Source organism: Pan paniscus, chromosome 8 (assembly GCF_029289425.2).
Source record: "Pan paniscus chromosome 8, NHGRI_mPanPan1-v2.0_pri, whole genome shotgun sequence".
Classification (NCBI taxonomy): Eukaryota; Metazoa; Chordata; class Mammalia; order Primates; family Hominidae; genus Pan; species Pan paniscus.
Window position 1 is genome coordinate 30,251,115 of NC_073257.2, and position 25,346 is coordinate 30,276,460.

Here is a 25,346-nt window from a genome sequence, read left to right on the forward strand (position 1 = left end):
ATAGCTCAACTTTTACATATTCATGTTTTATATTCATTTTCAGGAAAGCATCAGGTTCAATACCTAGGAACTCCTGTAGAGGGTGTTGTGGAATCTTCTTTAAAAGAACAAAACAAGGCAAAACAAAGTTTAATAGGGTAGAGCAGCCAGGTGTGGTGGGTCATGCCTGTAATCTCAGCAATTTGGGAGGCGAAGGCAGGCAGATCACTTGAGCCTAGGAGTTCAAGACCAGCTTGGGCAACTTCTCCTATAGACCCTGCCTCTACCAAAAAAAAAAAAAAATGAACCTAGGAGTATGAGGCTGCAGTAAGCTGTGGTTGTACCAATGCACTTTGGGAGGCCAAGGTAGGCTGATCTTCTGAGATCGAGAGTTTGAGACCAGCCTGACCAACATGGAGAAACCCCGTCTCTACTAAAAATACAAAATTAGCCGGCATGGTGGTGCATGCCTGTAATCCCAGCTACTCGGGAGGCTGAGGCGGGAGAATTGCTTGAACTCAGGAGGCGGAGGTTGTGGTGAGCCAAGATCGCGCCATTGCACTCCAGCCTGGACAACAAGAGCGAAACTCCATCACAAACAAACAAACAATAAACAAAAACCATAGAGTGATTTCTGGCCAACAGAGCAAGAAATAAGTGAACCAGTGAAAACCGGTCCAAGTCTGGGAGTCAATATGGAAAAGCTGCCTAATTAATGTGGAAGCCCCAGGGAAATGATATACCATGAAAACCTAACACTACAAAAACTAGTTGTCAGACACATGTGAGCAGTGAACAGAATCCTAATATGCTGGTTTAACATTCAAAACTGGAGAGTGTTTGTGTATCTTCTAAAGACTGTTTGGGGTTTATTTGTGGAGTTCAGCTGAGTGTCATCAGAACAAAGATTAGTGCAAAAAATCTTTCAGAAATCATGCCCAAACATTTGCATGCACCTTAAATAAGAAATGAAATGGCAAGAAGAGTATGTCACAATAAAGTATAAATAGCAAGTGACATGTCTCATCGTACTGAGACAGTTTTATAAATGAGGCAAAGGCCTTGTCAAAAAATAATGATGATTTTCAAAATTCTGAAATGCAAAGGAGAAAACTACTTCATTCAGTTAACAGGAAGCACACAAGAATCTCCCCATCAACCAAGATTTTTTTTTTTCTATAACCCACGCTTTGTAAGACGATAATAACAAAAACTATAAACTAGAATTTGTTGAAAGAACAACTTCTAGAATTTGCCCTTTATCTGCTATTTTACCATTGTCATGTCTGTCTCTGGTATGACTTCCTCATCTATTAGTAGTCTCCTAATAAATTTGAACAAATGAATGAATGAATAAGAGACAACTAAGCATGAGGTATTGCAAGATGGTAACTCATCCAGGGAAAATTAAAACCTGGAGTGGATCAGATGGAAAAACAAAATAAGACACTAGAAAAAAATCACCAGGAGGGTTTCAAACCAAAAGATCCCCTGGTTAACCTTCAGCTAATTATAAGATTTAATTAACTAGAAAAACTCAATCCTTGTTTATTCTATTTAATTGAGATTTTACCATATTTAAAATGATGTTACTCAAGTGTTCTCATTAATATTTAATGAAAGTGTGAGAGAATTGGCTAACCAAATTTACTGTGCTTAGGTAAACTGTAATTAGGAAGGGTTAGCAGAGCATCCCAAGGGACCTATCAATCACAAAATGAAGCGATACAATTACAGATGAATTTCAACAAGGAAACACACAAAACAGTGATCCTCAAAAAAGATGGAATAAAATTACTTGAATGTGGTAGTCGGTTCTGAGAAATGCAATCAATCACGTGTCATTTCAGACAACTTAGAAGGAATAACCCTACCCAACAGACTTGAAATCTTTGTGTGTATGTGTGTGTGTGTGTGTGTGTGTGTGTGTGTGTGTGTGTCTGTGTGTGTGATAGAATTTCACTCTTGTCACCCAGGCTGGAGTGCAGTGCGATCTCGGCTCACTGCAACCTCTGCCTCCCAGGTTCAAGCAATTCTTCTGCCTCACCCTCCCTAGTAGCTGAGATTATAGGTGCCCACCACCACACCCGGCTAATTTTGTATTTTTAGTAGAGAAGGGGTTTCACCATGTTGGCCAGGCTGGTCTCGAACACCTGACCTCAGGTGATCTTCCCACCTGGGCCTCCCAAAGTGCTGGGATTACAGGCATGAGCCACTGCACCTGGCCCAGACTTGAACTCTTGATTGCATGAAAGTGTATTAATCTTCTATCTGCTTATTCCCAATTTCCCAGCTGATAAAATGCCCCACTGTTATTTCACTTAAATTTGGAATAACCTGCATCTAGTTAAGTTGGAGCTACTTTGTCTTGTTGCAGATTTTCTTTTGCTTTGCTGTCTTCATTCTAACTTGGCAGAGCCCAGGTGCTTTGTCTCTATTTGCCTGCAAGACCTCTTTTCCAAGACATGTCAGGTTTCTCTCTAAAGCACCTTCCACCTGGAGGATATCTGTTCTTGTTCTTTAATTCCTGGCCCTATTTCCTATTCATCTGAAAAACTAGGCTTTGTGAGCAGGATCATGCATGGCAATGAGTGCTAATGAGTTTTTAATGTTTCACACTTCATGATGAACATATATTTGCATTTCAGAAAATGCTTTTAAGGAATGTTTTTTTTTCTGCCCTCACTCCTAACTCGATTGCCTTTAAGCAAAACCAAAGAGAGCCATGGCCAGCCTGTTCAGATGGCTGCAATCATTTAAGCCCCTCTCGCTGCACTCTGGCCCCTCTTGCCTCCCTAGCCTGCCCATGCTTGCCCCTGTCTCAACTTCTACCCCCACTCCAGCTGAAGAGATTTGCCATTCTCAGCTTTCACCTTTGGGGATCCCTCTTGACCATGGTTAGCAATTGCTGTGACCATCCTCACATCACAGATTTTTGGGCTTCTGTTTCTTAGGACAATGCCTGCTCTCCCTGCTAGCCTATCCCTCATCCCAGGCCCTCCAACCTCCAGCCACCCCAACTCTAGAGCCACATCCTATCCCATTGACTAACCCAACTGCCAAGCCAAGCCCAATCCCCAGACCTGGAGCTCAGAGAAATTATTAATCCAATCAAAGGCACTAAAGTTGGGATTCTGACTCTGAAGCAGGTACCAAATTTTGGACAGAGAGGGGCTCCTGAAACCATACTATTCCTGCATTAAGTGTCTGGCACTAGGCAGGGGATATGATGTGATCTAACAAGGCCATGCACTGGAATTAACCTGCGTGAGCTCCACTTGGCTGCCCTCTAAAGGTCAATGCATTGTTTGAGCCTAGGGGAGCCAGTCACTGCTACATCAATGGCTGCATCACGGTATCCTTTTTAGGACTAAACCTGCATTTTCCTAATATTCAGGTCTGTAGGAACTTTGACTGCAAGAATTTTACAGGAATGGGTAAATATCTGTAAGTACTTAAAAGTATATATGGTAATATACAATATGATAGAAGAAATAAGACCTAATGTTAGATAGATCAGCAGGGTAATTACAGTTTACAACCATCTTTTGTACAATTCAAAATAGCTACAAGAGAAAAAGGTGAGTGTTTTTAGTATAAAGAAAAGACAAATACTTAAGGTAATGGATATCCCAAGTATACTGATTTGATATTTACAAATTATACAAATGTATTAAATTGTCGTGTGTACTCCAAAACTATGTACATTATTATGCATCAATTAACAAAAGATAAAAGTATGTATGAATCAGTAAGTACTTCTAAGTACCTGTAAATCCATATAAGTGCACATTAGTATAAGAGAACTAAGGAGAATTTGAGATCAGTGTTTACACAGTGCTAGCATTTTGTTATCTAAAACACCTCTTTTTCAACTCTATCAAAGATTGAATGCATTTTTTAATTCAAGGAATATAATATTCAGGATGATTATTTTTATTACAGCTGTGGGCTTTTTCCTTGGGCATTGAACGCTTCCATTTAGTTCAACTACTTATTATCTTTTCTTCTCCTCTTCTTTTTTTTTTTGCTTAACTTTCTATTTCTTTCCCAGTAATAACATATATTTTCTCAACTTCTTAAATCTCTTTATTAGATACAGTCGAATGTAATTTGGAATTTACGAGTCTTATCACATTCTCATTCTGCTTGAGCAATTCAAGATATAAGAAAAACAGACTGTCTACATTTCTTCAGAGTTCCTCCAACTATTTGCTTAAAATTCCTGAAATTAAAATTATAGTTCTTTGACATCGCTTCTGTCTAATCATTGCTGATACCTGGAAAACACCAAATGGCTTACTTACACAGTGTCCCACTCTGAAATTTCTCACATAAAGGATTGTCTTACACAGAAATACTGACCATTTTGACAAGGGAATGGCCCTAGAATTGGGCCAGAGCTAAAAATAAGCAGAATAAACAATTTTGATATTCTTCTTCAATGGTCATAAATCTAGTTAGCATATTATCATTTACATATTATGATTTTGTTCATGATAGTTGTAGTAGAATGGCCTAAAGAAATCAAGATCTGTTTTATCTTCTACATTACTTTAGTTACTGTAAGACTGATAACTCACATTATCGTTTACCAAGTATTTCCATTTGTTCCTTGGAATAATCCTGTGAAGTGGGTATTTTTTATCACTAGTTTCATATAATGAATATATTACTGTTAATGTCAATACATTCTATTTATCCAGCTCACTTATTCTAGTATTCTCTCTGCAGTGATTCTTTAATCTCATTGAGAAGCCCCCATGCCCAATACACGCCTCCTATATTCATACACGCCTCCTATCTTCATTTCCCTCCTTCCCCAACTCACACCCTTGAAAACATTCTTACCTCTCTTGTTTCTTTTTCTGTTGTCCTTGACTGGCAAATTTGGAGGCGTGGATGTACCCAACTCTTTGCCATTTGGGGCTACCCCCAACTAGCCAAATACTGCTAGAGAAACTCTCCTGAATGATTTCACTCTAAGCTCTATGAACTTCAAATGGGCATTTAAGGATACCTGGCAGTCCTACTGTGTTTTCCTAATAAATTTCATTTTCCTCTTTCAAAATTGTTATTTATTCTCCCGTCTCCTCCAACCTCCCATATCCCCACCTCCACACTCACTCTCTGCTGCTGATGACCTCACTTCATACTTTATTGAAAAAAATAGAAGCCTGCAGAGGAGAAACACTTTCATACTGCTCCCACTGTATCTAAAAATCTCTAAGTTTCTGTGCCTGTCTTAGTCAGCTTGGGCTGCCATAACAAAATACCATAAAATGAGTGGCTTAAACAACAGAAAATTTTCATCTCATATTCTGAAGACTCAAAATGTTGGCATCGTTGGTGCCTGGTGAGGGCTCTCTTCCTGGCTTGCAGACAGCTGCCTGCTGGCTGGGTCCTCACATTGTCTTTTCTTGGTGCATGCATGAGGGAGAGAGTGCTAGTGTCTCTTCCTCTTCTTATAAAGACACCAGCCCTATCAAATTAAGGGGTAGCTCTATGACCTCATTTAAATAGAATTATCTCCCTAAAGACCTTATCTTCTAATATAGTCACATTTGAGACTGTGGCTTCAACATGAATTTTGGGGAGACAGAATTCAGTCCTTCAGAGTGCCTGTGTTTTTCATCTTACCATATGTTACAACAGAAAAAAATGTCCCTGCTCTCATCAAAAATCAATAACCCCCAGTATGTTCTGGCCCCTGCCCATCTCACTTTCTTAACATTACTGACCCCCTCATCTCTTCCTTCTCTTACATAACTAGGGTTATCCTTCTCACAAGCACACAAACACGCTCCTCCCTTGACTCCATAATCCCTCTCCATCTCCCAACTCATTTTTCTACCCCCTGTAAGCACCACTTCTCTAACAAATTATCTAAAATTACTGCTTCCCCTTCCTCAACAATCTATTCCCTCATCAGAAGACTTAAAACTGGCTAATGTAGCTTCTGGGACTCAGAAAATGAAAGCCCAAAATATGACACTTCGGACTTCAAACTGAGAGCACATGGAGAGCAGCAAATGCAGAGAAGGACTTTTCCCCAAAGGTCCCTCCCTACCTAAACACAGGATTCTCCTAAGATACTCAATCATTGTCAATCGCTTTCCCAGGGTATCTCAATGACTGGGAGAAGACTGAAGCCTATCCCAGGAAAAGAAGACTAGAATTGATGACACACCAGGAGTCCAAATGGGCTTTGTCTCAGACTACCATCTGTTCTTCAGGCCCATTCATCTTCCCTAAAACTCATTTACTCCTCCTCTAAATTGTCTGCATCCCACCCTTCCCCCTCCCTGTGAAGAAGGGTATATAAGCTTCTAAATCCCATTGGGTCATTGGACACTCACCTTCCTGGAATGCACGCATACACATAATATATGTGTTAGCCTTTTCTCTCATTAAGTGATCTGTTAGTTTATTTCTCAGACTCAAATATCAGACATGCAGAGTGGAAAGAAAGGGCTCTCTCACCCAACATGGCTCATCTCAAGCTCATCAAAAGCCCCCATGTTCCAAATTCAATGGACGCCTCACTTGTCTTTTTTTTTTTTTTTTTTTTTGAGACAGAATCTTGCTCTGTCACCCAGGCTGGAGTGCAGTGGCATGATATCGGCTCACTGCAACCTCCACCTCCCAGGTTTATGCGATTCTCCTGCCTCAGCCTCCCGAGTAACTGGGATTACAGGTGCGCCACCATGCTCAGCTAATTTTTTTATTTTTAGTAGAGACAGGGTTTCACCATGTTGCCCAGGCTGGTCTTGAACTCCTGACCTCAAGTGATCCACCGGCCTCAGCCTCCCAAAGGGCTGGGATTACAGAGGTGAGCCACTGTACTGGGCCGCACTTATCTTACTTGATCTTTCAAGAACACCTGACCCAGTCAACTGCTCCTCTTCCCTGAAAACCACATCACACTCTCCTGGTTTTCTTTCTGCATCCCTGGCTGCTCCCTCTGCCTCTCCTTTGCTGGCTTCTGCTTCTCTTTCAAGCCTCTAAATGTGGGAATACCCTAGAACTTGCTCCTAGATCCCCTTTTCTTCTCCACCTATCTCCAGAGCTAAGTGAGCTCATTCTACTCTCTGGCTTTGAGTCCTGTCTCTCTGGCAATGACACCCAGATTGATATGTGCAGCTCTGACCTCTCCCTTGAGCTCCAGACTCATTTATATGGTCAAAATGCCCATCTGACATTTCCAATTGGACGTCTAATAGTCTTGTCAAATGTAGCATATCCAAAACATAACCTTTGACTTCCCTCTTTTCCAGTCTTCCCCATCTCTATGGATGGTAATGAACTGCTCAAGCCAAACATTTATCATTCGGATTCCTCTCCTTCTCTTCTCTCCTATACCCGGGCTTTTGACGATTCAGCCGTAAATCCATCTACTTCTCTTTATCGGTACTTCTATTGCCTCATTCAAGGCACATCAGCTCTTGTCTGGATGGAAGCCATGGCCCCATAAGTAGTCTTTCTGCTTCAATTGCCTGACTGCCACACATTCTCTATGCAGCTATCAGAGTACTCTTTTAAAAACTTAAATCATACTTGTCATACATGACATATTGTCATGCCCTTGCTCAGAACCCTTCTGAGGCTTCACTTATTATTAGAATAAAACTCATCCTTACCAAGGCTTGCATCCTACAACATAACCTGACTTAGTAGATCTATTTCCTCCTTTCCTCTCTGTATTGGTCCATTTACATTGCTGTAAATAAATGCCTGAGACTGGGTAGTTCATCAGGAAAAGAGGTTTATTTGGCTCACAGTTCTGCAGGCTGTACACAAAGCATCGTGCCAGCATCTGCTTCTGGTGAGGGATTCAGGAAGCTTACAATCATGGCGGGATGTAAAGGAGAGCCAGCACATCACATGGATAGAGAGAGAGAGAGAGGAGACAGTGCCAGCCTTTTTGAAACAACCAGATCTTGTGTGAACTCAAAGAATAAGAACTCATTACTGCCGAGACATTCATGAGGGATCTGCCCCCATGACCCAAACACCTCTCACTAGGCCCACTTCTAACACTGAAGCTCACATTTCAACATGAGATTTGGAGGGGACAACCATCCAAACCCTATCACCCTCCATGATCCATTCTTTCTGCTTCTCAAATATGCCATGTTTAGGGCTGCTGTTCCCTCTGCCTTGAGCGTTCCTGTTAGTGCTTCAGGTCTTAACTCGAATGTCAGCCCCTCAGAGTGACTTTTGCTACTCCCTGTGGAACGCTCACCTCCCACCCCCACCATCAGCATTTATTTCGACTTCTTTCCTACCACTTAGCACAATGAGCTCCAGGAGGGCAGGCTTTTGTCTGGCATGCTCCCTGCACATTCTCCAGCACCAAGCACAGACCTGGCACACAATGAATGTTCACTGAAAGAATGAAGTTGATCACAGACTCTCCACCCAGCTCCAGGCTGCCAAAATAAGCCCCTAATTGCCTTCCCTGCTTCTCCTTTTGTTCCTGCCCCATCTGTCTCCTAGGGAGAACTGTCTCAGCTAGACCAGTCCTGGGCTCTTCACACATCAGAGTTAGAGAGTTGACAGGGAATTAATAGAAGATAGAACCTGAAAGGCTTAGGAGGGGTAAGACTTGGAGAAATCTGTTGTCAGTCAAAAATAATAAAGTAGAGAGGTGTATGTGAGGAGGTAGGGGAGGGAGTACAGGAAGGGGAAAGAAATCTATATAGTCCAGGTGTAAGTGAGAAAGTTCTTTCAGCATTTGTCAAACTTGAGTTTGGGAGAGGGTGTGGGAAATAAATAACTGAGAAGAGTAAATGGGATTGCAGCATAGATGAGGATTCTGAATTAGGGCCACTCTGTCACCCAGGCTGGAGTACAGCAGTGCGATCAAAGCTCACTGCAGCCTGGAGCTCCTGGTCTCAAGCAATCCTCCCACCTCAGCCTTCCAAGTAGCTGGGACTACAGGCATGTGCCACCAAACTCAGCTAATTTTTTTTGCATTTTTTTGCAGATATGGGGTCTTGCTTTGTTCAGGCTGGTCTCAAGCTCCTGAGCTCAAGTGATTCTCCCAAAGTGCTGGGATTACAGGCATGTGCCACCACGTGCAGCCTGGAGCCCTTTTTATGTACTTTAAGAAGAAGGAAAATAAGGACACAATTTTTTTTTCTGGCATGTTGAGTTGTGCTTCCTGAAATACCAGCCTGGGCTGAATGCCATGGGCCTGTGATTTCAACAAGGTTACATACATATGAGAAAACTGAAGCTCTGAGTGTTCATAGGACATGACCACTGTCATTCAGTTGATAGATGACAAAAGGAGGATTCGAACCCATGGCTTTTACCTACAGGGCCCTTGTTGTTACAAGCATTCTCCTTGCTTCCCTCCAAAGCAAGAAATGAGGTTAGCCAGTCATATGGCCTCCAATTGTTATCATTTTCCTTTCAAATTGTTTACAGTAATTTAAGTCAAGCTAGCTGGGCGCGATGGCTCATGCCTGTAATCCCAGCACTTTGGGAGGCCGAGGCACGTGAATCACTTGAGGTCAGGAGTTCGAGACCAGCATGGCCAACATGGCGAAACCCCGTCTCTACTAAAAATACAAAAATTAGCCAAGCGTGGTGGCAGGTGCTTGTAATTCCAGCTACCGGGGAGGCTGAGGCAGGAGAATCGCTTGAACCTGGGAGGCAGAGGTTGCAGTGAGCGGAGATCGTGCCACTGCCGTCCAGCCTGGGCAATAAGAGCAAGGCTCCATCTCAAAAAAAAAAAAGAAAAATTTAAGTCATGCTCACCAATCTATGGTTTCCAAAATAAATCTTTATCTTCCCTTTACATATCAAAATAACATTTTTTCCCTTTGTCATTTTCTATCATCTCTCAACTTCTCTGTGAGTCATTAATGATCACCAGTAGTAAATATCGAATTATACGTGTAAAGAACCTTTAGTACCAGGCTGTAATTTTTCTCCATGTGGAGAATGAAATTTGCTTAAAATGACTGGAAGAGCTGGGGGCAGTGGCTCACACCTGTAATCCCAGCACTTTGGGAGGCCAAGGCAGGAAGATTGCTTGAGCTCAGGAGTTCGAGACCAGCCTGGGCAACATGGTGAGACTTTGTCTGTACAAAAAATTTTTAAATTAGCTGGGCATGGCAGTGTGTGCCTGTGGTCCCAGTTACTTGGAAGGCTGAGGTGGGAGGATGGCTTGAGCCAGGGAGGATGAGTCTGCAGTGAATCATGTTTGTGCCACTGCACTCCAGCCTGGGCAACAGGGCAAGACTCTGTCTCAAAACAAACAAACAAAAACAAGAAAACAAAATAAATAACGACTCCACACAGTCGCGTTTCCATTGCCTCCTTTATGGCTAGATGTTTCCAATATGAAGATCATTGTCTTTGAAAAGGAAGTCATAGACAGAAGAAAAAAGGAGCTGTTCTGATTTCCCCACTCTCGGGGAACAATATGCCATCTGCTCCAAACAATGAGCATCATATCCCTCTCTTGTTTTTGTTTAAAACATGGCTATCAAAAAACATTGGAGGTTCTTGTATCCTTTAGCTTTTTTCCTACAGTCTTCTTACAACTTCACAGCCATTGATTTGCACACATTTTTTTAACACACACTTTATCTTTCCACCTACCCTTTCTGAATCTGATATCATGCAGTCATGCTAATTTGAAAGATGCTTTCCTATTTTTTCTTTTGCATTTATATCATCAGAATTTCCTTAAAAAAATATTACCACCTGGTGGAGACTTAAATAGACACATGTTTTCCAAATGGATCAGGAGGAGGTTTTAAAATGATAACCATGATATAGTTAACTTTTAAAAAAAATTATTACCTCAAAGTCTAAAGACTCTAAAGTGCTTTATAAAAGAGATAGTGGGCCGGGCGCTGTGGCTTATGCCTGTAATCCCAGCACTTTGGGAGGCCGAGACGGGCGGATCACGAGGTCAGGAGATCGAGACCATCCTGGCTACACGGTGAAACTCCATCTCTACTAAAAATACAAAAAAATAGCTGGGCGTGGTGGCGGGCACCTGTAGTCCCAGCTACTCGGGAGGCTGAGGCAGGAGAATGGTGTGAACCCGAGAAGCGGAGCTTGCAGTGAGCTGAGATCACGCCACTGCACTCCAGCCTGGGCGACAGAGCGAGACTCCGTCAAAAAAAATAAATTAATTAATTAATTAAATAAAATAAAAGCTAGTGCACATTTTTGTTATGGTGAAAGTCATGTGAATATTTGCATTACATGTGATCATACCCAAAAACTCTATAAGGGTCATCTAGAGACTAGATACTCATGCATATCTCCTGGGGCTGATTTAGGCACCATGAAATAGTTGATAACACCTGTACAGAATGCTGTGGCATGCCACCCAGGCCCTCTACTTTCATCCTGCCAGCTACTGGGAGTTTTGTCTGCTGATGGCCCACACTGGATCCTTCCCACACAGGTGTCCTCTGTGAAAGGAACTGTCTCTTCCAAGGTGACACCTTGTATTGGTGTCACACTACTATAAAGAACTGCCTGAGACTGGGTAATTTATAAAGGAAAGAGGTTTAATTGACTCACAGTTCCACCTGAGTGGGGAGGCCTCAGGAAACTTACAGTCATGGCGGAAGGCAAAGGGAAAGCTGGCACATCTTCTAACAGGGCGGCAGGAGAGAGAGAGCAAAGGGGGAAGTGCCCACACTTTTAAACCATGAGATCTCATGAGAACTCAGTCAATGAGAACAGAACACGAGAACAGCAAGGGTGAAATCACGAGAACAGCAAGGGGGAAATCCAGCCCCATGATCCAATCACATCCCACCAGGCTCCTCCCCTGATACATGGGGATGACAATTTGACAAGAGATTTGGGTGGAGACACAGAGCCAAACCATATCACAGCTCCTGGGAGGCAGCCACGTCATGACTGACTGATGCCTAGCCCCTTACCTGGGGTAGAACACAACTGGGAAAGGCCATGCCAGCCTCAAGCCCCCTGTGGAACTGGCTGAGTCCTCTGTTGCAACTGCATTAGGATCTATCTGTCTTCTCCTGCTGCTTAGTCCTGTTTCCCTCATGGGCATTGTTCCTGAGAGCACTTCCTAATAAGTGTCCTATATACAAATCTGTATCCCAGAGTGTGTTGCCCAGGAAATCCAATTTACAGCAGTCCGTAATACAAAAGAAATTGTATAGTATGTAGTTTAATTGACCTGTGCTTCTAACAGGCATGCAAAAAAATTGTGTGTATAAATTGCCCAATTAACTAGCCCTGAATGAGTGAGATCTTAGAATTAAAAGGATTCATACAAATTAGAACAAGTCTTAAACTTAATTTTTTTTAAAGACTGGGTCTTGCTTTGTTGCTCAGGCTAGAGTGTAGTGGTGTAATCACAGCTCACTGCTGCCTCAACCTCCTGGGATCAAGGGATCCTCCTGCCTCAGCCTCCCCACTAGCTGGGACTACAGGAGTGTGCCACCGTGCCCTTCTAATTAAAAAAAAAAAATTGTTGTAGAGATGGGGTTTTAGTATGGTATCCAGGCTGGTCTCAAACTCCTGAGCTCCAGTCATCCTCCCTCTTTGGCTTCACAAAGTACTGGGATAATAGGCAGGTGCCACTGTGCCCAGCCTTCAATTTTATTTCCTTTTGATGACGATATTTTCCATGGGTACGCAGCCATCAAAGTATAAAGGAAACAAGTAGAGAAGAATAAAGATTCTGCAAGTGTTTGCTTTATACAGCCCTTTTCAGAATTTATTATAGACAATACTATAGATTTTATTTAGTATAATATAGAATTTATAATTTCATACATAAAGATAACTTCAATCCTAAATCTGCGTCAATAAAGTAGAACACCTAACAATGATCTCTTTCACTTTTAATCAAGATACAATCTTTAAGCCAATAGAAACAGTCTTTAATCACGCTAAAAGAGAAAAAAACTGAATATTGAAGAGCAAAATAAATTAAAAAATCTTTAGGGAAAAGCTTACATTTGAAAGAGTCAACTGTTCTAAAACGTTTGTGAAATACCATTTTCAATGTCCAAAATAATGAATTTATTCCCCGGTCCACATTTTTGCCTGAAGCACCTCCCCCCTCCCACAAGTAATTAAGAGTTATTTTATGGGACAAGAGTTAGCCAGTCAGATCCAATTACTGTGAATCAGAAAGACAAAATTTATATATCCTTTTCTGTCCTCCCATAATTCCGATCTTCTCTTTACCAAATGTTAGCCAACAGCTACTTTAATCATAAGCCTGATAATGTACTACTTCATGGCAAATAGACCTTAATAATTCTACTCCTCTCTCGCTGCCAATCCTGTACTGAACAGTGAGAATACATTGACATTGTCAAGGTTCAAGACACATTGATTAATCAGGTAATACACATTCTAAACACTTAGTGAAACGGACTGTAAAAAAACTATTTTACTGACTCTGAGGGGCAACAATTTGTCTTCTTGTACTTTAATGACGATGCTGTGTCTATGTCTTTACAGTCAATGGTACTTAAAATTACCTGGAATGACTGGGTTTCACTGATTGAGTATCACTTAAAAGCCAACTGAATTTTGCTAAAATTTCCAAAATTAAACAAGAAATACTGAACAATTTTCAGCATGCTAAGAGATAGAGAAGCGAATGATAGAAAGGATAGAAATTATTGAACAATACTTTCTAGATAGGATGATGCACAAGGCTAATTTCACTTTGAATACAGCCAAGTGGAACATGATGAAAATCCCGTTCAATGTAACAGAAAATAAATGTGCATGGGTGCAATTTTAATAGAATAGTACTGCCATTTATTTGGCTGCACCGGAGCCAAGGAGACACTCAGGGAGTGCTTGGTAACAAAAAATATGGACCTGATAAATTATGCAGCCAAATTAGCAAGTAATTAGACAGAAGCGTTGAAACTGCACCAGAAACAGCAGCTATCCCAGAAATTCCAAACACGTACTAAAACAAATAAGTGGAAGCTTGTGAAATTCACTATATTTACAATTGCTCACTCCTGTTTTCAAAATCCTAATAATTAATTTCCTTGGGGGAAACTTCTGGAATCCCCCAGAGTTGGTTTCCTTGTCATCTGTTTTCGTAGCATCTTATTTTCATTTCCTGCACATAACTTAATATTCCTGGGATTCAGTAATTTGTGTTTCCCTCCTCCAACTAGCTCCATGAGTCTAGAGACCTCATGTCTGTTTGGTTCTTTGCATGCCTAGCACAGTGTGGGTTTACATTACAGGTGCTCCAAATATACTTTTTAATAAATTCATAATCTTCTCACACACTAGCAGTTCTCTTCACTTTCCAGGCTTTTCTGGGTTGTTACTTGCATTGTCTCTAGATGCTCTTCCTTTCTCTTCCACTACCACTCTGATGAGAATACAACAGCAGACAGCATCCCTAGAACAACACGACATCTACAGAAAAGGGGCATGCCCCTCCCACCCCTTTGTACTCTGCACACCAAAATAGATCACTTGTTCCAGTGCAGTCAGGCATCCCTGCTGGGCCCCAAAATACATAGGCAATAATCTCACAGGAATCTTACATCTCTGTCTGAAATCATCTTCAGAACCACACAATATATATCTTACTAGGTGCTCTGTAGATAACTAAAGTGATGCAGAAACCACACATGTTCATCCAGTACCTACCACGTGACAGTTATTGCAAAATTATCCCACATCAAGGACAGACAGATAGCAAATCTCCCTTGAATCCTTCTGTCCAGCTATGGTCATGCTCACACTTTCTAACTTTCCGCCTGCAGCAACATTCTCTCCATCACCCCAACTGATGCCTTAACTGCCTTACCTTTGACCTCTATAACATTATTTCCAAATTCTTTTTTTTTTTTTTTTTTTTTTGAGATGGAGTCTCATTCTGTTGCCCAGGCTGGAGTGCAGTGCTGCAATCTCAGCTCACTGCAGCCTCCTCCTCCCAGGTTCAAGCAATTCTCATGCTTCAGCTTCCTGAGTAGCTGGAATTACAGGTGCACACCACCATGCCCAGCTAATTTTTGTATATTTAGTAGGACTGAGGTTTCCACATTTTGGACAGGCTGGTCTCGAACTCCTGACCTCAGGTGATCCACCTGCCTCGGCCTCCCAAAGTGCTGGGATTACAGGTGTGAGCCGCCGTTCCTGGCCTATTTCCAAGTTCTGTTGTTGCATCATTGTCATTGTAACAGGCACCATATTTCAATCCTGCCTGTGCCCCCACACAGTGTGTGTGTGAGTATATGAGTGTGAGTATAAGCCTGCCATCTATTAATGTATTCATTTAAAGATTGTGCTCTGATTGTCAGTGATAAAAGACAAACCGTATTTTCATTATACAGGGTATTTCGACAGGTCTAATATGAGATTTCTTCTCACTCCATTTATTCATACTTATTTCATTATCTCCCTGTTTTACTTGCAGCTGTGCCCATCAACCACTAATTATTTTTCTTTTAGGAAGAAATAATACATATCATAAATTTTTTTTTTTTTTGAGACAGAGTCTCAGTCACCCAGGCTGGAGTGCAGTGGCACAATCTCGGCTCACTGCAACTTCTGCCTCCCAGGTTCAAGCGATTCTCATGCCTCAGCCTCCTGAGTAGCTGGGATTACGGGCACAAGCCACCACACATGGCTAATTTTTGTATTTTTTAGTAGAGACGGGGTTTCTCCATGTTGGCCAGGCTGGTCTTAAACTTCTGGCCTCAAGTGATTCTCCCGCCTCAGCCTCCCAAAATGCTGGGATTACAGGCATGAGCCACCACGCCCAGCCACCCGTCAATGTTAACTCTAAAAAAATTGCTTCATCTTACCACCAGCTATTTGGGACTCAACATTGGAATAATAACCTAGGAATATTCTATAAAGTGAAATGACTTTCAGAAATTACAAACATATATGTATATTTTATATATATATTTATTTACATATACACACACATCTCGAGTGGCAGGATACATGTATACATATAGTTGTCTCAATTTGGGTTGTCCCAAAAGCAGACCACAAGACAAGGACTGAAATATAAGCCAGGCATGGGTGGCTCACACCTGTAATTCCAGCGCTCTGGGAGGCCAAGGAGGCTGAATCACCTGAGATCAGGAGTTCAAGACCAGCCTGACCAACGTGATGAAACCCCATCTCTACTTAAAATATAAAAATTAGCTAGGCATGGTGGTGCGCCTGTAATCCCAGCTACTTGAGAGGCTGAGGTGGGAGAAATGCTTGAAACTGTGAGGCGGAGGCTGCAGTGGGCCGAGATCATGCCACTGCACTCCGGCCTAGGCAGCAGAGTGGGACCCTGTCAAAAGAAAGAGGAAAGAATGAAAGGAAGGAAGGAAGGAAGGAAGGAAGGAAGGAAGGAAGGAAGGAGAAAGAAAGAGAAAGGAAGAAAGAAAGGAGGGAGGGAGGGAGGGACGGAGGGAAGAAAGAAAAAGAAGGAAGGAAGGAAAGGTAGGAAGGAGGAAGGAAGGGAAGGAAGGAAGGAAGGGAGAGAAAGAAAGAAATGTAAGTAGGTTGTTTAGGAGATAATTGCAGGTAAAATGGGAGGGGAGCGGGAAGGTGGAGATACGGTGGTATAAGGCCTAAAATTAAGATCCAATATTATGCATGCTTTGACATCTGGGAAAAACTGTGAGGGCCTCAAATGCCCTAACTGCAAGTTCCCATCCCCACTCTTTTTCCACAGAGTTCCCATCCCCACTCTTTTTCCACAGATAAGGTACCCTAGCCAAGCCATCCTCCTTATCACAGGAACCAGTCACGGTTCCTGCTTATCTCTGAGTAGTGGGGTTCAGTTGCCTGCCACCCCGTAGCATTATTCAAACGAGACAGTCACATCCTCCCACAGGCACTAGAGGAAGCTCCCCACCCTGCTGATACTACAAAGCCAGCCTCCCACAGCCCCTGCTTCTTCACTCTGTTCCCAAGTGCTGGTGACCCTGTGTGGCACGCGATGTCCTCTTCTGCCCTGCTTTGAACATGTGGGACTAATACATTGCCATCCATCTCCTTATCTAGTGCTGGGTGTCATGTGTCTAGGTATCCCCATAATCCTGGGGTGAGAATCTCCCTTTACCAATGGGGTGACTAGGAGGCAATTAAAACAGATACATAAGGAAATGCATGTCATAAAATGCGTGCTATCTAGCAAGTTTTTACATGGCTAACTGAGAAACTGCAGCAAAAAACGGTGTGGAGAGTTCTGGGAGCCAGTGAGAACCAGCTTCAGAGATACCCAAGTGGGAAAAAGAGCTGGCGTTTTTAAAAGCCAACACTTGTCAGTCATTGATTGAAGGCTGCTCCCAGGGACATTATTTCTCCCACATCTCAAGGAAAGTGGTTCAGCCAGCCAGAGAAAGCCCTCAAGCAAAGAAATGTTCAGGTTGGCAGGTGGAAGTTGACTTGCAAGCACTTTCGTTGTAAGACCTGAGGGGCTACGGGCTGAGCCTGGCTGCTACAGTGTAAAAGCGTGGTGGTCTTTTAGACCAAAATCCTGTCCCTTCTTGATATTTTCCACAAAATTCACGGATCTACTGGCAGAAAGACTTCATCTTTTGGTACAGAAAAAGTTCTATGCACGGGGCCAGGCGCAGTGGCTCACGCCTCTAATCCCAGCACTTTGGGAGGCAGAGGTGGGTGGATCACTTGAGGCCAGGAGTTCAAGACTAGCCTGGCCAACATGGTGAAACCCCGTCTGTCCTAAAAATACCAAAATTAGCCAGGCATGGTGGTGTGCACCTGTAGTCCCAGCTACTTGGGAGGTTGAGACAGGAGAATAGCTTGAACCCGGAGGCGGAGGTTGCAATGAGCTGAGATCGCACCACTGCCCTCCAGCCTGGGAGACAGAGCAAGACTGTGTCTGAAAAAAAAAAAAAGAAAGTTCTATGCATGAAAGGGGGAAAGGGGGATAAAGAAAAAACAGAGAAAAATGTTCAATGCCACGGTCTGATGATCATAGATACTGCTAATACCTCCAGCATTGAGGAATGAGAGTTCTCAGATGTTAGCATGTATCAAAGTCATTAGGAGGGACTGGGTTTCAACTGGAGGGTCTCTTATTAAGTCTTCTGGGGTGAGATCTGAGAATCTGTATTTCTAAGGAGTTCCCTGGTGCTGCCAATGCTGCTGGCCTGGGGACCACACTTGGCTCTAGGCCAAGGTTCTACAACCAAAGGTTTTCAGATGTAGAGCGATGGAGACCTGATGGAGACCTGGGATGGGGATGTGACAGAGTCAGAATGATTCCAGAAGAGGCCTCTTCAAAGTGCGCTGCACCATCACAGCATGAGCCGAAGCCATAGAACAATCAGCAGCTTTGTCTTTGCTGCCTCACAGTTACAGAGGAGAAGGTGATGGGATTTCCTTTCTATAGATCAAGGTCACGGAGACAGTCAAGTGAAAACAAGAACTTGAGGATGGCAGCTGAATGTGAATTCAGCCAAAGTCCTGATATACATGGACATTCTTCTCCAGGGACAGTATGACAAGGGGTTTCCAAAAAAGACAATATTGAGAACTGAAGTCAGACTCAGTCTCACAGAGGCAATCATTGGACACTTGCCTGTTGATAAGGCGATGCCTTGCACTTCGTCCTTTATTCCTGAAAGAGCAGGAGCAATGGCCTATCGGAAATGGCCAGGTATCTTGGATTCATGGAAACACACTTGCTGATGAAAAGAGGACAGCCCTGACTAGCACTTTCTCTTTTTGCCTCTGAGTTTGAGTAGGCAAGAAGTACACAAGAGTCCTTCTATTTGTATGAAGAAAAAGAAACAAGATCATCATGTTTATTGTCAGAGCATTTTGAGACATTGTTTTGACTTCATTTTAAGCCCTGTTAACTTTTAGTCTTATCTCTGGCAGATTTCCTCACTAAAGTGAGTGACCAAATCTCCCTCAATGTCCATTTCTTTAAATGCTATCACATAAAACCTGGAACATGTATTCCATAGGTTGCTTTGATGATAAGCAGATAATATGTGCCAAGCACCCAGCTGGGTGTGTCCTGGTGCAGCCGCCATTGGCCCTTCCCCTCCCCTCCCCACACTCTGTCCTTCCTTAGTTGTCTTGCTGATGGCTTCCTGTCTGTAGAGTACATTACAAACCCTAATACTTTCATTCATTCACTGATGTAGCAAATGCTTATTTTTATTTGATATATGACCCTCCATAAATGCTGGAGATACAAAAATGATGGGTAGTCCCTGCTGTTGCATTGTTCTCAATCTACCCTAGAAGTGGGCAAATAAAGTCAGTCGACACTGGCGTCATACTGACCTATGTGGAGAAACACACAGGGAGAAAGTTACAGAGAGGAGAGGCCGTTGGAAGGGCTTCCCGAGGAAAGCAGCCGCTGAGCTGTGTCTCCAGGGAGGAGCTAAGCAGCCGGCTAGGTAGAGGAGGAGGCGGCCAAGCAGAAGGAACAGCAAGTAAAAGGGCGCAGAGGCCAGACAGAAGAATGTGTCTGAAATGATAGAAAAGGGGACAGGAAGGTGAAGAGCAGTGCCAAGAAGCAGAGGACAGCCACAGAGCTGGCATCGTGTGATGCGGAAGGCATGGTCAAATTCGAGGAAGCAAGTAATACAAGGATAGATGCCTGTTGGCTATGTTGCCGACCATCTCGGCAGAAAGCCTGCTGGGAGAACAGTAGGTGGGGCAGAAGTCAGTCTGTGATAACCTGAGACATGAATGGGGGTTGAACGCTGTCAACATGTTATGTGGCTTTTGTGGCCTGAGCTGCACCGCCACACCCCCTTCCTGTTGTGTGTGGGGATTCATGATGATATTAGTAGCACATACAGTAAGCGCGATCTGGGGCTTCATTTAACATCTTGTGTTTTGTTCTGTAGTGCCCCCTCCTCCTGTTGGTTTATATCTAGTATTAGTAGATATATCTCTTTAAAACTTGGTTTCATATTTTGAACTACATCAATTACCCTTACAATTTATGATCGCTTATTCATTTATACTGCCAGTTTTTCACTTTAGGGATATAATAGATCATCACCACGACTAACCCCACCACCAGCACCCCCACATACTCCTCAGTACTTTTTCTACCTTTTATTTCTATTTTTCTTTTCTGTTTTCGAGGCAGGGTGTCACTCTGTTGCCCAGGCTGGAGTGCAATGGCATGAATTCAGCTTTTCTTTTACTTGCTGTTCCTTCTGCTTGGCCGCCTCTTCCTCCCCCTGGATGGTTGCTTAGCTTGTCCCCGGAGACACAGCTCAGCGGCTGCTTTTCTCGGGAAGCCCTTCCAACTGCCTCTCCTCCCTTTCACTTTCTCCCTGTGTGTTTCTCCCTGTGTGCCCATGAAATCTTCAACTCCCACCTCCTGGGCTCAGGTGATCCTGTCACCTCACCCTCCTGAGAATACCTGGGACTACAGGTGCATGCCACCGTGCTCAGCTAATTTTTGTATCTTGTGTAGAGATGGGGTCTCACTATGTTGCCCAGGCTGGTCTTGAACTCCTAGGCTCAAGCGATCTGACCGCCTCAGCCTCCCAGAGTGTCAGGATTACAGGCGTGAGCCACAATGCCTGGCCTTACTTTTTCAACTTCTATTTGTACTTCACGTTTTACCATTTGGAGCTTCATTTAGCATCTGGTACCTTCTTCTATAGCATCTCTTCTCTTCCAAATATTTATATTCTTTGTTAAAATTTTTTTATTTCAATAGTTTTTGGGGTACAAGTGTTTTTTTGTTACATGGATGAATTGTACAGTGGTGAATTCTGAGATTTCAGTGCACCCATCACCCGAACAGTGTACATTGTACCTATGTGTAGTTTTTTGATCCCTACCCCTCCTCCCATCTTCCCCTTTCTGAGTCTCTAAAGACCATTATATGCACTCTGTATGCCTCTGCATACTCATAGCTTAGCTCCCATTTATAAGTGAGGATATACAGTTTTTGGTTTTCTACTCCTGTGTTACTTCATTAAGAATAATGGCCGCCAGCTCCATCCAGGTTGCTGCAAAAGACATTATTTTGTTCCTTCTTATGGCTGGGTAGTATTCCATGGTGTATATACACCACATCTTCTTTATCAACTCATTGGATGGGCACTTACGTCAGTTCCACTTCTTTGCAATTGTGAATTGTGCTACTATAAACGTGTGTGCATGTGTATTTTTCATATAGACTTCTTTTCCTTTGGCTAGACACCTGATAGTGGGATTGCTGGATTAAATGGTAGATCCACTTTTAGTGGAATCTTCACGCTGTTTTCCATAAAAGCTGTACTAATTTGCATTCCCACCAACAGTGTCTAAGTGTTCCCTTTTCCCCACATCCTCGCCAACATCTGTTGTTTTTGACTTTTCAATAATGGCCATTTTTTGCCAGAGTAAGGTGGTATCTCACTGTGGTTTTAATTTGCATTTCCCTGATGATTAGTGGTGTCAAGCATTTTTTCCTATGTTTGTTGGCCATTTGTATATCTTCTTTTGAGAATTGTCTATTCATGTCCTTTGCTCACTTTTTGATGGGATTATTTTTCTCTTGCTGATTTGTTTGAGTTCCTCGTAGATTCTGGATTCTAGCCCTTTGACAGATGCATAGTTTGCAAATATTTTCTCCCATTCTGTGGGTTGTCTATTTACTCTGCTGATTATTCCTTTTATGTTCTTATTAAGGTTACGTGAAAGACTTGCTCAGTGTGATCTGGGGCTCCCTCTTGTGGCAGACAGTGGCCCAAAGCCATTCCCAAACCCCTTTCCTTTCCCTGCCTTCAATACACAGGCACCAAGCGAGACATTTATATTTCTAGACTTCCAGAAGCCAAGGCTGAGCATGTGACACTTATGGCTAAAAAGATTTAGGCAGAAATCTTTGAGTAGGGATTTCGTTTTCAACTACAAAGGCAAAGCCTCATTAGGAAGAAGCCCTTTGCTCTCGTCCTTTTTTTTCTTCTCAACTGTGATGCAGACTGCCCCAAGGGCTGCCACCTTTGGCCGACATGAGGATGAGAACTAGCCGCTGAGGATGGCTGGAAGTCACCTGAGGATCAGGTAGCTCCCACCCCGAGATGGAGGGTAAGGGAAAGAAAGTCAGGGCAGGTCTTTTGAACCACATTTGTAACATTTATATAAAAGAAATTTCTTCACAGTGCTGTTTTAAAAGTATTTTAAGCACATCATTTCAAAGTGTGACCGGAATAATGATATACCGATTTGAAAGCAGTTATTTTAGTGAATAAAAGTTTCGTTTTAAGGGGGGGGAAAGGGTGTGACTGTAATATAGATTTATTTGGATTTCTGAAAAATATAGCCCGCCTGGGCTATGGTAGAAAAAGCATAAACTGTTAGAACAACAACACAGAGCCCGCTGTAAAAACAAGGAAAGAATTCAGAAAGCCAGCGTGAGATCCTCTTTGTCCTAAAAACAACCCTGCAGGAAGGCGTCCTGGGTTCAAGTCCCAAGTTGTATACTTACTAGCTGTGTGACCTTAGGCAAATCACTGCAATTTCTCTGTGCCTCATGGTCTTCGTTTGGGAAAAAAAAAAAAAAAAAAAGGAATTTGCCCAACAAATAGTCAGTTTCTACTATATGCCATTATTATTCCAGGCACAACAGTAAATGAAACAGACAAACATCTCTGTCCACATGGAGCTCGCTGCCTAGTAGGAGGAGATAGATAAGAACAAGTACTGTGAAATATATGTGGTGTCATATGGTGAAAAGTGGTACAGGAAAAAATAGGGCAAAGAAAGAGGAAGCGGAAAGTAGGGATAGGAGTGGAGGCTGAAGGGAGAGACAGCCGGAAGCCGGAAGCCGAAAACCGGAAGCAAGAAGTAGACTGGGTGGGTATCTGGGGGATGCTCATGAAAGACCCTTAGTCCAGGAAGAGAACACTGTCGGAGACAAGGCGCCAGAGCATACTATGTTCTAGAAATAACTGGAAGTTCCATGCAGCTGGAACACAGTGAGCAAGTAGAATTGAAAGAGATGAAGTCAGAGAAGCAGTGGGGACCAGATTTTTTAATGACTCACCAGCCTCGGAAAGGACTTCAGCTTTCACTGAGTGAACTGAGGAGTCACTGGAGGAGAGGACAGGATGGAGTTTGTATTTAAAAGGACCACTTAGTGTGCTGTTTTGAGAATAGATTCTGGAAGGGGACACTAGTTCTGAGGCAATTACAACAATCCGGGCAGACAGGAGGAGAAGGTCCTTTTCCACCCCACCCATTTGCCGTGATGTAATGCGTACGAATGTGAATTTCAAGAGACTGCCTGCGTTTATGATACATTATTATTGCCAGTTTATGACCTTTATGCTAAAAACATGCTAGCAGGAAAAAATATAGCCAACAAATGCAGTTGCATATGAGCTCACAGACAATGATAAACACACTTTTCAGCTTTTCAAAGAGTTGACACCAAATTGGTGTCTGATTTAGATCCTGCTTAATGGCTCAAGGAAACAGATGAGTGAGACCTGTTAAAGCAAACTAAATATGGTCTGAGAACTCCGTACTTCTATATTTGGGTCCTTGTGGACGAACTGTAACCTAGCTTAATAGTCAGACAAGATTGAAAAGTTAACTTAGAAGTATGTGCCTATAACAATAGCTGAGTTTTGGCCAATCCCAGCGGCCATACTTCAACGACTCATAGACTGCTAAGTGTTCAAACTGTGTTCAAATAAGACAAACGCCAACCTGTAACCAACCCAGCTGTTTCTGTACCTCACTGCCAATTTCTGTGTGTCACTTCCTTATTTATTTATTTATTTTTTTGTCTATAAATTCACTCTGACAATGAGGCATCCCTGGAGTCTCTCTGAATCTGCCGTGATTCTGGGGGCTGCCCAATTCATGAATCGTTTGTTGCTCAATTAAACTCCTTTAAATTTAATTTGGCTGAAGTTTCTCTATTAACAGACCAATGACAGGTCACATCCCAACTTCTCTGGCTTCTTTATATGACTCAGGAAACTAATGAACATTTTAAATCTGGGGGAAAAAAAATAACCTGTACCATTCCTCAACAGGACAATAACACATTTTTATATCAGCTTGTTAAACACACGTGACACATCTATATCAAGTTGTTACACAAACACCCTTGCTTAAATAATTGTTAAACACCTGTGGTCCAAAAAAATAATCACAGGGCATCACTAATTTATTTGCCAGATTAAAGATGTAAGATAGAGCTTTAATATCCAACCGTTGGTAATCAAGGAAATTCCAATTAAAACAAAGAGATACCATTTTCGCCCATCAAGCTAACAAAAATATAAACATAATAATACTTAATGTTCATGATAGACCCCAACTGATCAGAAACAGATGCTGGGTCCATGGTAGGCACTTCCCAAGTGTAGACAGCTACTCAACCAGGTATCCACCTCTGGAGTCCCTGGAAGGAGGGCCAGGGGCTGGGGACAGAGCACCTGGGACTCAGGGATGCAGCCCTCTCAGCACTTTAATAACTGGTATGGCCATCCTGGCTTGAATATCAGCTCTGCCTCACTGTAGCCCCAGTAATCTCTCCAAATTACAGACTTCATCAGGTCATTCACCTGAAAAGCCTTCAGTAGAGTCTCAAAACCTGTGAGATAATGCCTGAATTATTTAGCAAGGAGTGCCCCTTTGTTTTCTAGCCCCCCTATCTACTTTTCCAGCCTCACATTCACCTGTCCTCAACACATATCCTGGGACCCAGCCATCCCGAGGGATTTTTCAGCTTCACAAACCCATCTTGTTCTTATATCCTTAAGCCTTTAGATGTGGTGCAAATGTCTTCTTCCCTCCTTGCCTGCTCAAGGAATTTCTACTTATCCTTCCAAGACTCAAAACAGGCACTTGTACCTGTTTAGCCTCCCCTGGCTTCTCTCCCCTGGGCTACCCCCTCTTCATGCCTAGACATATCTCAAGGACAGCATTTATGCAGAATGGTCATTACACATGCTGCTTCCCACTCTCTAGATGGGGGACTCCTTGGGAGCAGGGACAGATGCTTTCTTGGGACTATGTCCACAGATTCTGAAACTCCGGCTGACCAGGGCAGAGTCCCAGAAAATCTTCTAAGATTCAACAATTGATGTGCTTTGCTACAAACACTGCAGATCTGGACCTAGCACCTGCCTTCCTAAGGAAAGAAGGATGTTTTTACCCGATCAAATTAGGTACCACCTGCATATTCACCCTGTTGGTACCCAGGCTCTAAGATAAGAGCACAGGTTTCCTGCAGCATAAATATCCACTGAACGGATGAATGAAGCCATTAATAACCTTTTGACTGTGTGCTAGAGTCAGTACTGTGCTGAGAAGAATATTTTCAAAAGAAAAGAAAATCATCTTTTTGAGTGAGTTGGGATAGAATCTTTGGATATAAATTCATTCTTTTCTTAGGGGAC

The 25,346-nt window shown here is 42.7% G+C and overlaps 1 protein-coding gene across 2 annotated transcripts in view; it reads right to left on the reverse strand.

Moving 5' to 3' along the window:
* ST8SIA6 (ST8 alpha-N-acetyl-neuraminide alpha-2,8-sialyltransferase 6) overlaps positions 1-25,346 on the reverse strand; it is a 138,913-nt gene that overhangs the window by 93,366 nt on the left and 20,201 nt on the right. The gene's annotated exons all lie outside the window — the stretch shown is intronic.